The following is a 6,198-nucleotide window of genomic DNA, read 5'->3' as shown; positions in this document are numbered from 1 at the left end:
TTACCTGGACATGTCCATTAATTCCATCTACAGACTTATTTTCTCACTCTTTTTTTCCCTGGAGTTATCAAACCTGCTGATTTTTCTGTAGCCTATGTTATCAGAGTTTTCAGTATTTTAACACCAGTGATGTTCCAGAAGTGCACAAGTCTTTTCTGAAATAGATATATGTGAAGAAGAGAGATTCAAACCATCAGACTTTGTAGGGTGGTTAAAACCTATTCTTACACAAGTTTGGAAAAAGCATCTCAGTCAAAATGGAAACATGCCATGGAAGTTTCTCCTCTGGAAATTTTAGTTGTCAATTCTTGCTGGACAGGAAGAGCTCACCCAAAAGCAAATGTCTTAGTGCATCAACAGCTCCCAAGTGTGGCAGGACAATGCAGTCACAAAGGCTCATCTGCCAGGCACCTTCAGCACTGCTCAGAAGCTGCTGCAGGAAAAATCCTCACATGGAGAAAATAAATTCAGACCAGAAGAAAATCAAAGGCTTTTTGAGGAAGCCTCCCATGCCATCAGGGTTGCATGCCAAGGCATCCATGAAAAAAAAAAAAAAAAAGACAGAAAAGAAGAAAGAAAAACCACCCCAGTCACTCCCAAAGTAGGCAAGATAGTAAACCCTTGGAAAACCATAGAAGCCTCTTTTTTCACTTTTTTTTAAGTCCATTTCTCTTGGCCTTGCAGACCAGCATATCTGGCAGACTAAAGTCTGGGAGGACAAGTCATGCAGGAGAAAGTCCCAGAGACCTGTCAGGGGGTTCAACACTTTCTGCTGGTCTCTGATGCAGCAAAATAAGGTCTTAATCTACACTGTGATTGTAAAGACAATTTGGTGCCAGAAGGAAAAGGCCATACCAGCTCAAATTCCAGTCTCAGAAAAGCGCGTGGCTTTTAGGTAGCATGACAATGAGGAAGGAAATATAGCACAACACAGGCTCAGCCCTGCCAGGCAGCTGAAGCTCAAGTTATTTCCACATTATAAAATACCTTAGGGGACAGGCAATTTTCCCACTAAAGTTTACATAAAGAATAACAGAGATCCTACTGATCTGGACAGTTTTTCTTCACAGCAAATCAGAAGCAGTTACTTGCTTGATGGCTGTACATTGTCAGGAAACTTACTGCATTTCTCCAGCAGGACTCCTGCTTTGTGCACTCTCCCAACAGTCACACAGGCACTGAGACTCAAAACAACCTCAGCCTATTTAAAATTGTCAGTAAATAAGTCAAGACACTTTTTAACAGCAGGATTTGTTTCTGTGGGTATTTGCACTTTTAAGTGTGGCTGCTTGTGCCTGTCACTGACACTTCACCTCAACATCCTATTTTTCTGCCCAGACACAAGTAAAGATTGTAATTTTTTTTCTAGGTTTATCAAGGTGAATGAAATTTGCTCTTTTAAGAGAAACTTTTCATCCCCGTTTTCTCCACATACTGGTGCCCAGATAGTTGAGTCTGATCTCAGGGACCCGAGCATGAAAAAGCTGCCAGTGGCTCTGAGCTTGTTTCTTTTGCGTTGTCAATAGATGGGGCTAGACAAAAAGACCTGGGTGTATTAATTGGTTGCATAAAGCTTTTTATATCTTTTATGAAGATGGAGTTGGCCATTTTACTGCACTCCTGGTGGCTTAACAATTTCCACTCTAAGCTGCTGTTTTCATTTGGTTTACATTTACTGAACTCAAATGTGTTCAATTTCACATTTTCCACACTTGTAGTCTGCTCTGGCCTGGATTTTTTTAATCCATCTCAGGAAATAGGGATCATTTGTTTCCAAGGACACGCCTGTGGAAAATTAGTTGTTAATGTTAAATACATCCATCTGTTCCTTTGAAGAGATTTGCCACCTGCTTACAGTGGAAAGGAACCTGAAATTTGGCAAGAAGAAATTCTAGGGAGACATCTTCTGCTGCCCCCTTAAAATCTACACACACTTAGTTCTCTATAGTCTGGAAAATACCATTTTCATAGGCACACACTAGCACTGACTAGTCTCACTGTTCCACAGGGAATAGATCTGCTCCTTGGCATGGAGGGAAGGGGCTGGAGTGCATCACCCTAAGGACCATGCACCGCTGGTGATGGCAGGAGCCCATCTCACATGTTATTGCCTGTGTCTTTGGCTCATTCAGTCCAGCACAAGGTCCTGAAGATGACAAGGGTCTTCTGACGCTTTGCTTTAGGGCAAAAAATGTATGACCTTTTAAATAAAAATGTCCTCACGATATAATAAAGATGAAAAATAAAGAGGAAAAATGTTTCAGAATAAAAAAATGTCAATATATTGTATAACACACTATCCTCTACAGAAATTTTCTCTTAGGAGATTTTACCATGAAATATTGGCATCAGGATCACTGGCATGCAGTGATATCCTCAGGCTGGCACACAGGAAAATTAGTAACAGTTAGCTTTTCATGTCCTGCTACAACCTGTACCACTAACAAGTACAACCTGCTTGCAACTCCAACACATCATAAGATGAGCAAAACATATGGACTTCCTAGCAAGCCATAGTATATGTTAATACAAGGATAAGTGGGAAAGGTACAATAAAAGCAGCCCAGCAACAAACTTTACTTAAATACTTGTCCATTCAAGGTGCAGAGAGAACACTGACTGAGGCTATGGATGAGATGCAAAGCAAGAAATAATCATCAGCTTGTGCTGAGATGACCTGGGAGGGACAGCTGCATCTCAGCTGCCTCCACCTTTTCTGACTTCATCCTGCAGTTACGTGGTCCATGCACTTGCTGAACTGAAGCACTATGGGCAGTTTTGATAACTCTTAAGCAAGAAAGCAGTCACTGCACAATACACATCTAAGTTTCTCCCCACTAATTTGAAACACTTTTATGTATTTGTGAAAGAACCAGACAAAAAGTATCAGGAATAACCTGCACAGAGAAGCAGTAAAGAGCAGCTGGGGGGGGGGGGGGGGTGGCAGGGGGGAGGGAGAAAAACAAAAAACAAAAATAAAAAGGATGTGGGGTGGGGAAAGAGTAAGGACATAAAAAAACCCCAAACAACAAAACAGGGTATTCACATCCCAGTATTTTCCAGTTTTGCACATCACAACATAAGCTTTTCTCAGACAGCAAGGGGGAAGGGGTTTTGGGTTCAGATGTGTCTTCTGAAAGGAGGGAAATAGATGGGAACTGAATAAGCTTTCTGGGAGAATGTGGTATAATGTCCTGCTTCATACCAACCAAAGGCAGAAAGATTCATTAAGATTCAAGTGAATAAATTTTCTTCTTTGAAAATTTCATCTAACTATTGATTTAACCATAAAACCCCACCATTGTCCATGGTAAGAAAAAATACTTACACTTGTGGTCTGAATTTTCTATTACTTATGAAAACAGGAATATACCCTATAACTGTGCCATACAAAGATCTAGCAGAAACAGTTGCTCATTAACTTTCATTCAGCTTTAGGACAAAGATCAAAGTCTGCCATCACAGTTCTAATCTATTGAGTTTGGTTAATCTTTTTCAGTTCTGTTCATCTGATTACTAACATCTCAGTTAAGTCATTCTATTTCAGAAGTTGCTGAACAACTTCAGCTTTTACCAAGTCAGTAAACTCTAATTTTGGATGTTCTGCACTCTGGTAGGTGAGTGCTTGGTTGCATGTGAGCACTCTGAATGACTTGAAAATAGTTATATGTGTACCTTATTATTAAGTAGATTAGAGCACACATTTCAAAAGCTTTTACTCAACTTTTTAATTCCTCCTTCTGGCTCCAAATATAATGATTAAATAAGAAAAACAAACAATAGATAGTTTGGTTTAACTCATAAGAATGTTTTATTCCATTTGAGTGAACCAATACATTCCTTTGTGAAATGGGAAGCAACAGTAATTATTGTACATTTTTGTGTGCCATCTATTCTAATACAGCAACAGAGAAGTTTGCAAAATCTCCCTGCATTGTGGTAGTCAGTTTAAGACTCATTTATTCTGTTACTGATGCTTCTGCAAAAGTCTCACAGTGACTGTAGTAAGTCTACCTGATATTTCGTACAACTTTATGTTTTATCTTTCTGTGCTATCTCATTTGCTATTTTAGCCTACATCAGTTTAAATAAGCAGTATCTTGACATTAGCTTCAGAAGCAATGATACAAATAGTGTATGACATTAACAGTATAAAAGTGAAACACTTCCTTGCACATACCCCAAGCCTGCTAATTTTCTGACACACACCAACACACATGCAACAGATCACTGGAAAGTTGGCTTGTAGACTAACTAGTAGAATGCAAAACTTTGGATACTAAGGAGTTTGTTGACTATTTAGGTCTCCCTCTCTTCATGCTGTCAAAAAATATGGCAATATCCTGCCTACAGTCTTACCAGTACAAGTCTGTTGTAATCAGAGTGCAAAGTCTACTCCAGGGCATGTTTTTATATCATGGAACATCAAGTGCATTTTATCTTGTTATTTAGAGTGATGAGAACAGTAAAAGTCATGTCTAAGACTTGGAAGCCTTATAAAAACACTTGGTTCCTAACATCTGGCTCAAGAAGAAAGGAGATACAGCAGCTGAGGATATTAAATGCAAGAAGTAAGGTCACTGACCGCACAGTTGACATAGGTAAAAAACAAATCAGAGAGGGCAGGTTCAGAAAAAAAGAAAAAAAAATCCAAAACAGAGGGACAGTATGTTTAGCGTAGGACTAAGCCTATCCCATATTCCATGAAAATGATATTTAATTAACATTTGATTACTCGTTGTGGCCAAAACTATGCAGTGGATGAAAGCCTGGCACCAAGCAGATGCGAGTAAGCACGTCCCTGTCCCAGAAGCAGTCCTGCACTGCCTGCTCACTCCACTAGTCCTCAGATGGAAGAACTACTTTTGGAAATGCTGACCTGTTTGCAGATGACCTTGGCATGATTCCTGGCCCTGGCAGAAAACTCGGCACCCAGTGGGCACATGCTTTGGCAGCCTGGCACTGCCCTTACTGAGCCCTGGCCCTCTGGCACCACGCACCAAGGCTGCATGCAGCAACCATGAGCATAGTGTGGCTCCCACCACCCCTTTCTCCTCTTCTCTCCATGGCCTCATTTCTTATGAGGGTCCCTAGACAGCACAGTACCTCAAATAATAGCAGCATTAAGAGTCCTAGCATTGCATTAGGCAGCGTGTCTCAGTCCTCTCAAAGGTCTGCTGTGCTGCCACTCTGCAAAGCCTCAGGCCTGAAAGTTTGGAGGCATTCTTCTCTCTCCTGCCCGACTTTGGGGTTTAATTTTTTTTTCTTTCATGACATTCTGTCTAGATTGTTGCAAACAAGATTTTTATTATTTTTCTTTTGTAATGAAAAAGCAATTAAAGAAAAAACTTCTATGCTTTCCATCTGTTTTTTCCATTAGAAAAACAGGCAAAGAGAAATTACTTCTCAAGACCAGCCAGTGCATACAAAAAACCTGGAAATGCTCTCAGTGATCTCTGCACAATCTAGGCTATAGTCAAGGGAATAAACTGAGACTACGAAGATAAACTCTTACTCTCTTGTTGAATGTCTGAATGCTATTAGGCTCACTGGACCAAATATTTGCACTGTTATATCCAGAGGAACACCTACTGCCTACTAATATATACTGATTTTATGTGGAGAACAATATAGTTTAACTTGCTTATGTTTGAAAATCAGAGACTGAAAGGGAAGATGTGGAGATCCTGGGAAAACCAGTAGCAAAAAGAAGAATGCAGTTAGAGATAAAATTCTAGGAGGGTCTTGTGAGCCCAAGCCATAATGTGAAGCACAGATAAAATGAGCACAATTAGTAACCACAGATAATGATGTGAGTGCAGATTCTGTAGCAAACACCACAGTACTGTGGAGGTTTCTCTCCAAGATGATGTTCTACCCGCTTTGAAGGCCTCTGGTAAGTGACCTGTAAAAGACACCTGCTGGGTTATTTTAGAGGAAATGGGGAGAATATCCTCTGAATAGACAAGTGATATACAGCAGCCAAGGCTTTATTATTGTCAATGACTTGTCAAGCCAACTGTGAACATTCACCCTTTCAATCAGAGACTCATGAGGATCCATACATATTTAATTAAGACTGTAGCTCAGAAGGTGCCCTAAATGCTTCTACAGTAGTGTATGTTTTGGCATATAGCACCTTGCATTCTGACATTTAGGTCACCGTGCTAATACTGAGGTAAAACCCAGGCTTCTAGC

The sequence above is a fragment of the Pithys albifrons genome, chromosome 5, assembly GCF_047495875.1.
Source record: "Pithys albifrons albifrons isolate INPA30051 chromosome 5, PitAlb_v1, whole genome shotgun sequence".
NCBI classification, from domain to species: domain Eukaryota; kingdom Metazoa; phylum Chordata; class Aves; order Passeriformes; family Thamnophilidae; genus Pithys; species Pithys albifrons.
The sequence above is the reverse complement of the archived record's forward strand: the minus strand, read 5'-3'. Positions refer to the sequence as shown.